The sequence below is a fragment of the Cyprinus carpio genome, chromosome A19, assembly GCF_018340385.1.
Source record: "Cyprinus carpio isolate SPL01 chromosome A19, ASM1834038v1, whole genome shotgun sequence".
NCBI lineage: Eukaryota > Metazoa > Chordata > Actinopteri > Cypriniformes > Cyprinidae > Cyprinus > Cyprinus carpio.
In genome coordinates this window covers 6,801,941-6,814,215 of record NC_056590.1, presented here as the reverse complement: position 1 = coordinate 6,814,215, position 12,275 = coordinate 6,801,941, and the positions used below count along the sequence as shown (strand labels likewise).

Sequence of the window (12,275 nt, the reverse complement as noted above, 5' to 3'; positions counted from 1 at the left end):
TCATTGTGTATTTTTGTGTCTGTCTGCAGCCATTAACAATCACTCTGAGTGTCTGCGTTTGCTCATCCACAACACCGACCAGCAAACTGTCAGCATCCGTGATGGGAAGGGACAGTGAGTTTCAGGACTGCTCTATCTCAGAAATATGGTTTAATGATTGTGAGATTGTTAATCTGATTGTGTGTGTGTGTGTGTGTGTGTGTGTGTGTGTGTGTGGTCAGGACTCCTCTGATGTTGGCGGTTCTGGGTGGACACACAGATTGTGTGTATCTTCTGTTGAGTGAAGGAGCCAGTGTGGAGGCCAGAGATAAATGGGGCAGGACGGCACTCAAGACGACACTTCTGAACTTGGAACTGTATGATGTTTATTGAGTATTTTATTTAGATATTTATTTGTAATTTTTATCTATTTGTTTCTTTGAACAAAATCTAAATTTTAAATGAGTTGTTTTTTTAATTTATGTGAAGTTTTAGTTTATTTTTAGTTATTTACCTAACAAAAACTGAGAGATGAGGTAAAATTAATTATATAATTATTCTGCTGACAGACATTTCCTGAACCTGAAACATAAATTTTATAGTTCTTCAAAGTCTTCTTAAACAACTAAAAGCATGTTTGTGTCAGTGTGTGTGTGTGTGTGTGTGTGTGTGTGTGTAAAAATCACTCTGTGTGTGTGGCTTTCCTCAAGGATCAGATGTTTTAGACCAGCACTACAGTATATTGTTGAGTAGATGTGTTTTGTGTGTCCCGCAGGACGCAGCGTACACTGATCACATGGAGCGCTTGACGCACCTTTGGTGCTTGGCCCCATATCACTGCTTGTAGCTATATTTTTATGTGCTTTTGTCATTTTAACTAGTTTTGTTTTTTTTTATTTCTATTTAGTTTTAATTTTTTTTGTTCATTGAGGTTTTAGTATATTTAGTTTTTTATTTTATTTTATTTTTCTTATTTACCTTTATTTCAATGACAAAAAAATAAATTTTTTAAATAGTTCTGATACTTGGGAAACAACAACAACACTGGTAGACAACATTCAATGTAGAGACTTTTTTGTGTTATTGCGTTGCTGTGGCTCAAGGTGGCGCTAGAGTTTCCTTCATATGTCTGTGTCATTACACCAGATGTGTTGTTATTGTTATGTGTATGTAATCATGTCAGATCTGATATCAGTGTGAGGTGTTGATTGTGTTTGTGCAGAGGTGCTGGTGAGCAGCGCTAAAGCTGATTTGACATTACAGGACGCTCACAGAAACACAGCACTGCATCTGGCCTGCAGTAAGGTACCAAACACACACTCACACACTGATTTATATCAAAGATGACAGTCTGCTGTAGACCAGACAAACTACAGAAACTCAAAAAACAAGCATGGAAGGTGAGCTGCTTGAGCACAAAGTCAATTCCTCCTGCTGCTCGTGGATAAAAAAATAAATAAAAAATCCTCTTAGTGATATTTTCTTCTCTCTGTGTCGTGTCTCAGGCCGCTGCACATCGCTGCTGGTAACGGACTGATGGTGGTCGTACAGGAGCTGCTGGGTAAAGGAGCCAGTGTCCTCGCCGTGGATGAGAACGGTAAGTGTTTAAAATCTCAACCTTTAGTGTGAAAGCAGAAATATTATATTATAGTTAACCAAAACTACAATTAAAAACATAAAAGTTTGTTACTTGTAATAAACGTTAACTGCAATAAAATCAAATATTAAAAAAATGTATTTCTTCAAATTGTTTTTTTATTTTCTTTAATTTAGCTTGCTTTACTAAAATAAAATGAAATAATAGTTTATGAAAAAATATAGACATTTAAAAAAAATGACAAAAACGAAATTACTTAAACTTTTAAATTAAAATGAAAATATAAAAATAAAAGCAAATTCAAAATATTAATAAAAATAGTATCTCAAAACTAAAATAACATTGCAAAATACCAAAATAATACAAAAATACTAAAGTTTTTCAACTGAAATTTCACTTTCACTTCATTGAAAAAAAAATAGTTTTTTTTTTTTTTTTTTTGGAAATAAATACTTACATTTAACAGGGATGCATTAACATGACCAAAAGTGACAGTAAAGCTTTGCCATTAGAGGAATAAATGACATTTCAAATATATTCAAATAATTATATAAAACACGTGGGGTTTTTTTATGAGTGAATCATTTAAACATTAATTCAACTGATCTTTTACAACAGAAACAATGACAGTGAATGAAAAGATTTAGTTTTTCATGCTTAAACGTTTATTTGAATAAATTGTGTTTGCCAGGTTTCACTCCAGCTTTGGCTTGTGTCCCACAACAGTCCCTTTCTGACTGGTTTGACTTTACTTTTATCCCCATTTGTTTTCCCTGTTTTAAAATCAGGAAGATTTTAAATTAGGTTTGCATCATCATGGATTTTTTATTATAAAAAACTGAAGAGCAAAAAATCCTTTCAGGGTTCAAATGGAGTATTTATTCCTCTGCTGTTGCTGTGTGCATGTGTGTGTGTGTGTGTGTGTGTGTGTGTGTGTGTGTGTGTGTGTGTGTGAGAAAGACTGTGAATTTGAATGGTATGTTTATCTTTGTATGTAAACGCCAGTTGATAAATGAGTATCTCTTTTACTGGTTTTGTCAAAAACACAGAATCATTTCTTCAAATCAATGGTTTTTAACAAGTTAATTCAACCCCAAAATGAAAGTTCTTGTGAAAAATAGAAAGAAAATATGTATGTAATAAATAACTGAATCAGTCGATTGATTAAAAAGCAGTGAATAATTAGCGAAACCAAGCTGTGTGTTGTGCTATGATCTTTGTATGGAACTATTATGGAACGGTATAAAATCAGTTTTTCATACAATTGTACTGATAATCATGAAAACAGTACTCTTAGTTGTGCATGTTCGGTCTTTTTGATGTGCAAAGTAATTTAGTTTCAATTAAACTCCTATCTGACTCTGTTTTATTATGACCTTGAAGTTAGGTTGTAAATTAATTAATCAGTCATCTATATAATAATTTTCTAAACATTTGATTATCCTCTTGGGCCCACAATCACAAACTCGCCAGTCTCGGTCACTAGACAGATCTAATCTAAAGGTAATAAGCTGACCAATTATTATAGTAGTTTTGGTGTAGTTTCCTGGAGTTTTTGTCTCTGTAGCAGACATATTTTAGTGAATTTCTCTGAGACTTCACATGTCACAGTTAAGTCTGGATGTCCTGTACAGAGCACATTCAGGGCTTTTCAGAGACACCAAATGTTTGGAAGTTTCAGCATGAACTACCTCTGCTTGGTCTTTAAACATGGCTGACATCAATTTAGTGATTTGGAAATATGATAATATTTTGTAATGATCATTTAAATCTGATTAATTTTCTAATTGTTTATCATAAATCAACATCTCAGGCAAATGTTATGGGGTTTCAAACCAAAATATGACTTTCTGTTATGAAACAGGATGTTGATGACAGCAGGACTAAAAACATGTTTATTATACATTAACATTAGACACAACAAATGAATAGGAAAATAAATTATATATCAAAATTCTCATGAAATATTATATATTATTATGTAAATTACACTTCTTTTTCAACATGCTGTCCCAACAGCACATTCATATGCAAATCAGGTACAGTGTATAGATAACAGCGTGTTTAATATGAAACCCAGTTTATGGAAATTTTACACACATATTGCATAAAGTAAAATGGTACTGTATATCAAATCATTTTGATATATCTTTTATAACATAGTTGAGAATCATCCTGAAAATTGATTGGTGATTTAAAAAAAAAAAAAAAAAAAAAATCTTTTGTTTTTGCCTTTTCATGTTTTTTATTTTATTTATTTATTTATTTCTTTTTTAGAAATACTGAGTCCTGATGTCCTATACAGAGGACATAGCATAACATACTGTATAAATAAAATATAATTGTTCAAAAATGTTATTTTCCCATTTTTTCTTATGCTCTAAGTCTAAACAATGTAGTGACATGAAAAAAATGCTAAATTCACAAATTTATTTATTTATTATTTTTTAGTTTTTTGTTCTCAGTAGGATATACACTTAAAGTAAATTAATTACAATAGAGAGAGGTAAGGCTCATCCTATTTAGGTTGGTCGAGTCCTCAACGGAAATACCATTTTTAGCATTTACAGTCTATGTACGTACACCTAACATAGAGCCAAGTTGTTAGTCGGATCTCTAAAATCTCAGTCAGTGTGCTGCGTGTTAAATGGACTTCAGTCCGGTAATAAACTGGACACAGATTTACAGTAACATGGATTTAAATTAATCTACTAGTCAATAATATCAGAGAAAATCAGGATGAATTCAAATGCAGCAACTTATTAGTCAGGTAAAATGTATTATGCCAGTTACATAATCATTTCAAAGATAATCAATACAAGACAAATTCTCAAAGACAAATCTAAGAATAAAACATGCATACCTTACTTCAGAAAATACATTGTGTGTCGCACCCTGGCCCTGCTTATTTCTATCTCCTAAGATAAAGTACAGTTGTATTTTCCTCTTAATTTATTTGCATGCATTTGTATAAACATTTTTATAAGAAACAAAAGCACATTGTTGTTAATGGGCTTCCAGGTGACATTGCGTCACTCGTAAACCACGATTCTAATGGTTTGCGTGAGCTCCATCTGCACACGTAATTCGTACCATAGACATATAAATACATACTGCATCCTTTTTAAAAGATGATTTACATTAGCTCTTTCCTCTCAATATGTTTGCATGCATTTGTATAAACATATTTATAAGAAACAAAAGCATGTTGTTGTTAATGGGCTTACAGGTAACATTGGGTCTCTTTGAAGCTTGAACAAAAAAACAAGGGGATAAAATAAGCAGTTGGCACCAGCACTCTGATATTACATATTTTCTCTGCAGTTTGTTTAAATATAAAGAGAGGCTTCCCCAATCAGAGTCTTGGTTCTTCTTCATCTACTTAGGAAGTTTTCCTTGCCACTCTGACTTTAAAAAGCACTGTTCTTTGCGTTCATCTGTTCAAGATTATTGACTCTGCAGCAGACTTCATGAACTGAGCCCATTTATCAAAAAAATAAACTGTGATAGAGAGAAGTAAAAACTGAGCACACAGTTGTTGTTTTAGGGTCAAATATGAGACATAATTTTGGTGTCTGCATCAAATCAAATGTATAAAAGTGATTTTATAGGCATGGAAAAAAAAAATATTCAATGCAATTTCATGTTTTAAATAACGTTTGTGAGAATAAATTGTCAAAATACGGGTGAAATAGTTCCAACCTGTAAAATTGTCATTCAGTACAGATTTTGATTAAAACTAATTTGATGATATAGACCAGTACTAGAAACGATGATGGGAACAATATTTTTCTCTTTTTTTTTTTTTTTTTTTTTGGCAAAACGTCATACAGAGCAACAGATATGAAATGTATTTATTCTGACCTGTACTTCAAAAAAAAAAAAAAAAAAAAAATAGAAAAAGAATGTGTGATCATACCAAATTTTATTTTATTTTAAAAGATTTTCACTTGCTTAAAAAACTTAAACACCATTCTGACAAATGGGTGAAACCTAGTGGTTTGAAGGATATTCACACTGTATAAAGATTTAAAATTACATTTAATTAGTATTGGCGGGCTTAAACAGAGAGTCATCTGTTGATTCTTCTTCTAAATATGCCTGACAAGATTTGGTATATATGGCATATAAATCAACATGACACGGTGTGTTGACTTTCAAAAATTTCATGGGTATGATCATTAACCTGATATGCAAATTTCTTATTCCTGGCAGGTTAAACTTTGTCTTTGTTCATCCAGATTAACAACAAACCCATGACTAACCAATTCCTATAGTGACAGAACTTCTTCCAGCGGATGCAAAACTTTACACCTAGTAAAATTTGCATGACTGTCGAAGATTGTTTCCACCACTAAAAAAATAAAAAGAAAAAAAAAATAAAGGTAAATGAAGTTATTATGTCAGAATTGTGCTTTTTTTTTTATATTTCTGTTTTTTTATATATTTATGATTTTTTACTTTTTTATTATTGTGATTTTTTTTTTTATAATAGTTGTTGTGAGTTATAAAGTCAGAATTAAATATTGCAATTATGACTTTTTTAGCTCACAATTACGAGCTTCTTTCACACAATTCTGAGAAAAAAAAAATCTCACAGGATTGTGAGATTTATTCATTTTTTATTCAGTGGCGGAAATGGGCTTCTATACTTTGCAGATAGAATAAACCTTAAAAAGCTGTTCCCTGAAAATCTAGAAAATAAATGTCTTGATTATTATTACTAATATGTATTGTATTGCTGGCTAAAACACCAAATTGATGTGAAAGACTACCATTTCATCACATCAAGCCCTATTGTTTACATACATAAAACTACTGTTGCTTTTAAAATCAAGAAAATTGATCTGACAGTTTATTCAAGTGTAATTCAGAAATGTTGTGTCTTTTATTCACCATCATGTGTTTCCAGACCTGCAAGAATTATTTTATTCTGTGGAGCACAAAACAAGATGTCTTGAAAAACTTTTTGTTGTTGTTGTTGTCAATACAGTGGTAGTCAATGGGATCCAAAGTTCACGAAAATATATATTTTGGTTTTCTACAGAAGAAAGAAAAAGTCATATACGTTTGGAAGGACATAATGTAAATGATGACATCATTTTCATTTTTGGGTGAACTATCCCTTTAAGTGGAAGATATTATACAAATAATAATAATAATAAATGCATTCAGTTCCATCCTGCAGTTATATCACAGTCTCCGCCTCATTAATGCATGATATTTAAATAAAAGCCAAAGCTCACCTCTGGCATTCACGCGAGCATCCATCTAGAGAATCGACAGACAGAGAAGGATCAACACTCACAAACGGTAAACATGACTATGTTTTCTAAGTGACTGTATTAAATGTATTAATATAGAAATAGATTTTAAACATCTAAAAAGGTGGGAAATTATAATTTAATTTAATTATTTTCACTATCTAAATAGCGAAGGACCTGAATATGGCTTCTAAAACCCAAATACTACTACTGCTAGTTGCTGTAATGGTTGCAAGCTATGGCCTTACCAGCGGCACAAACAGCAACACAACCAGCACCACAACCAGCACCACAACCAGCGGCACAACCAGCAACCCCACAACTTATAATTCTACTGCAGCATCTCTTTCACCTATTGGGATCGTGGGGCTGCCTGGACTTCTGATCTACACGATCATCTCCACTGCGGCTCTCAAACTCTTCCACCTGATCTGAACATCAGCTCTCTCAGTTTGTCAACCAGCTAAACCTACAGGATGCACCTGTGACAGTGACTGCACAAGTTTCTAGCACTTTTATGTCAGCCTATATATATATATATATATTTATGATTGTATGTAGACTTCATTTAAGAATAATGAAGAATAATAAAATATAAAGAATAAAGCCAACACACTTTTATTGACTTTGACTTTAATTTTATTTCTTGATAATGATATATATCATAGATTGGAAATATGGTTGTTATTATACCAACATTTTAGATTCCAGGGGATTTTCATAATTTCTGATACAAATTTTGATATCACAGACAAAATAATATGGCCTGATATACCTAGGCCTAAGTAAAAACTTCCTAAAGCTTACCGAAGGCAATTAAAGAATCAGTAAGAAAGTTAAAACAAAGAAGCTACAAACAATAGGACGAATAAATGCAACAGAACAAAGATACAAAATAGGTAGGTCTACCTAACAGAAGTAAATAATACTACAGAAATTGAATAAACTAATCAAATGTAAAATAAAAAAGACTGCATAGTCTTCACTTTATAAATTAAACATATAAATAAACTATAAAAGCTATAGAAAGAGAACACAATGGTGCTGTTTGGCAGATGGGTTTCTGTGCGCTGCTTCAAGTGTGTGTGCACAGAAAAGCGTCTTTCCAACAAAGTGCAAGAACAGCTTGAAATCTGAAAACAACAAAATAAAGAATACAAATATAATCGTATGATTTAAATCAGGTTTACAATTTTCGACAGGCTGTTATGAAGAAATATGTGAATGACAGAAGGGAAACACAATTGATAAATGTTTTGGTAAAGCAAGCGTTTGATACAAGACAGCTGGGGCCATGAGACTAGCTTGAAACTAAACAAACTAATTATAGGATGTCAGACTTGCATGACTGCATTTAAAGCTAGCTGATTATTAACCAGTAGCCTAGCTATTACATCAAATGTACACACATAGAACAAATAAACATGACCACATCCTAGCAGGCATAAAACCGAGATATACTTTGGGCTTAAGCATTTAGATAACATACACTGGAAGAGAATGTGTGGATAAGCTGGAGATAGCAACAACAGATGCCAGCATTGTCTGGAGTTAAGAGATACTGTAACTCTAGTTTAAACCAGTACAAAGATGTTTTTATTGCTCGTAACTTCTGGGGAGAAATACAACAGGCACTAGAATGAAGCTTTCTAGTGTGCATGTGTCAGACACCAAATGGAGTATAATTTGAAAGGCTGTTTGTGTCACAACTGAAGTATATTTTATGCTTTGTATTAGCCTATTTTAACCTATTAGTTTTTTTTTCTATTCTGACCCAAGGAGAGCTTTAAAGCAGTAATAACCTTAACAAAACCTGGAAGAAGCATTTCACTGTTAGATGCCACTGTAGCTTTAGCACCACATACTGTAAAAACAATACCACATTTCTACATTACAGTAAAATACCGTAATTATTAACTTAGCACTGTTTCTTCTCAGTTGCACCGATCAACCATTGAAATGTAAAAGTTTAACCCAACTGGTTGCATTGTTACAGAAATAGCCCAATGAATAACCCAACAAGCAATCCAATATGTTTAACCCAGATATTGGGTACAGTAAACAGCCCAACGTTTTTTAGAGTGAAGAAAAATATAACTTTCAAGTGGAATGGATTTGAGGAAGCAGCAGCATTGGAAGTCAAGGCTCTATGCTTAAATACATAATGGAGTTTAATTTATTAGGGCATTCCACTTGAGGAATGCCCTAATATTGTCCGCCATATTGAAGGGTCATTCCAAACTGAAGTGCTCAAAACGAGAACGATCAAGGAGGCGCCTTCATCACACATTTGTACCCTTTGAAACCCTTCATTCCGAAGGGCCCTTTGAAGTGGCCAGTTCTGAGCACTTCGGTTTGGAACGACCCTTCAATATGGCGACCACGATTGTTTTCACTCAGAAGTACCCTTCGGAGGGTGATATATCCCGTTTGGAATGACCATTAGAGACGGTAAATGTGAGTGGGTCCTATATCAATGTTTTTAAAAAGTGGGCGGGTCTTGTCCCACCATTAGAACATGAAACAGAACCCTAAACTGTCAGATTAATTTTCTTGATTTTAAAAGCAACAGTAGTTTTTATGTATTTAAACGATTGCTTGGCTTGATGTGATGAAATGGTAGTTTGGTCATTTACTTCATCATTATGCAAACATATGAGCAGAGTTCTTGGCATGATGTTACTTACTATTGGAGAAAGTGTAATGGTCAGCTTGGATCATGTGTGCCTTAATAACCAATCAAATTACAGATTACAGCCTTGATGTCACTCAATCACTGTTTACGGATACCATTGGAATGAATGTGAAATGTCTTAAGCTGTACCCCACCTGTTGTGAAAAGTCAGTGACTTCTCTTATAAAACAGCATTTTTTCGGTGTAAACTAAAAAAAAAAGTTCCATCCAGAAATATGGTTTAGTGTAAAACTTGTTGAAGATTAGGCGATAGACTGTCGATTCATTAAATGATAAGCTGTTTCCTCTAAAAAGCTATTTATTTAGCGTAAGCCTCTCCTCATTTGACATCCATTCAAAAAAAAAAAAAAAAAAAGGCCTCTGGTCTCCTTTCCCACAGACTGGCAAACCAGAAGTATTAGCATTAGCCATTAAGCATTTTTGGCTAAAGCTTGAAGGCTTGCCTTATTGTGACGATTCTCTCAAGTCTGCATTTGATTCATTCTCGATATCAAACTCACAAAGCTTCCTCTGTACTTGAATTCTTGAGTATTGGATTGGACTACTTTCACTGAGCCTCGTGACGCACTTCCGTTTTGAAATAATAAGGCTCAGTTATTTCCAGTTATGTATATTTTCAATGTGCCGTAAACAAATAGTTGACTTAAAATGAGAGTCCGCGGGATGATTTCAAAATCTGGACATTTTCAGAGACAAGAGAAGAGATATTCTGATGATTGTGGTTTGCAAAATTTTCCAAACTCAATGGAACGTGAAATTTTAATCCAACAAAAGCCGATCAGATAAAGCAGTGGCTGGTAATGTGACTTTTCACATCAGAGTGTCAGTGCTCTAAACTAGAGATCACAGCTCTGCAGTGTGTGTGAGATCTGAGGAATGTGATCAGAATGAACCTTTATTTATCTGTATTTAATATGTAAGTATGTTACCAATCTCAAGTATGACCAGTGTCATTTTTTTATTCACAATCATTTCACTGTATGCAATGCCAAAATATGAATTCACTGTCAACGCGTATCTGTTAAAAATTATTTAGGCTAAATGTTTAACATTGTTAAATTTCTTTAAGGCAATAACAGCACATTCATTCAGCCATTTTAAACATTGGAATAGGATGGAAAACCAACACACAAGCATTAATGCTCTTACGAAAATTGTTTAATTACAAAAAATAAAATAAAATAAATAAATGCAATTGTAGTTAGATCATAATAAACCACAAATAAACCCAGGTTTTGCTACACTAACCATAGTTTGACCATGGTGTTTAAATTTGGTTATACAAAGGGTAAATGGCAAATAAATAAATAAATTGGTTACAACACTTTTTACTAAAGTAAAACTATGGTTATTTTTCGTAAGGGTGTTTATCAGTCAAATTCATTTAAAACTGTAGATTCAACAGGTTCAAAATATGATCAGTAAGAGAAAAATGTGAAGACAAGCACTTGACCTCGGCAGGTCAGTGGGGAAATATATTTATTTATTATTCAGAATGCATATTTGGAAGAGAAATATTCATAGGAACATTTCATCAGGTTGAAGATAATTCATGTGAACGCAGAGTATATGACTAATTGTTTATATATATATATATATATATTAATGGTGTCAATCGGGACTGGTTTCACGATTCAATTCGATTACGATTATCATGTCAGCGATTCGATTCAATTCGATATCACGATGCATCACGCTAATATGAAATTTATTTTGTGCAGTTGTATTAAATTATAAAAGCAGGCTACTTTTTCAAATAATTACAAATTAATAATAAACCAAAACAATTATCAAGAATTAAACAAATAAAATATAGCTTCAAAACATACAAGCAAATATAAAGCAATGCAATGCCCGACGTTAGTTGCTCGCATTTCAGCCTGTCTGAGTGACATTTCTAGCTGGATGAATGACCATCACCTTCAGCTCAACCTTACTAAGACTGAACTGCTGGTGGTTCCAGCCAACCCATCGTTTCATCACAACTTCTCTGTACAGCTGGGTTCGTCAACCATAACTCCTTCCAGGACAGCCAGAAACCTAGGAGTTGTGATGGATCATCAGTTAAGCTTCACCGACCATATTGCTACAATGACCCGGTCCTGCAGATTTGCCTTATACAACATTAGGAAGATTAGACCCTTCCTGTCAGAGCAAGCCACCCAACTTCTTGTCCAAGCTCTTGTTCTCTCCAGACTGGACTATTGTAATGCTCTCCTGGGGGGGCCTTCCTGCATGTACTATCAAGCCTCTACAACTGATCCAGAATGCAGCAGTGAGGGTTGTCTTCAATGAGTCAAAAACAGCTCATGTTACTCCTCTCCTCATCAGGTTACACTGGCTACCAGTAGTCGCTCAAATCAAATTCAAGGTACTGATGCTTGCCTACAAGAGGACCACTGGCACGGGACCAACTTACCTAAACTCACTAGTTCAATCTTATGCACCCTCCAGAAGTTTGCGCTCTGCAAGTGAACGACGCCTTGTGGTGCAATCCCAAAGAGGTTCAAAATCACTCTCGCTGACTTTTTCCTGGACTGCGCCCAGCTGGTGGAATGACCTCCCGATCTCAATTCGAACAGCTGAGTCTTTACTCATTTTCAAAAAACATCTAAAGACTCATCTTTTTCGCCTGCACTTAACCAACTAATACTAGTATTTACCTTTTCTTTTTCTTGTCTATCATATTCATTTAAAAAAAAAAAAACCCTGGCTACGTGTTCTGTACTAGACTAACTGA

At 33.7% G+C, this 12,275-nt stretch overlaps 1 long non-coding RNA gene across 1 annotated transcript; it reads left to right on the top strand.

The window, feature by feature from the left end:
* Nucleotides 1-6,436: 6,436 nt before the first annotated feature.
* LOC109102637 lies at nucleotides 6,437-7,471 on the top strand. The gene is made up of 2 exons (XR_006162602.1): nucleotides 6,437-6,889; nucleotides 7,010-7,471. It is a non-coding gene; the product is annotated as an uncharacterized LOC109102637 (long non-coding RNA).
* Nucleotides 7,472-12,275: the final 4,804 nt, after the last annotated feature.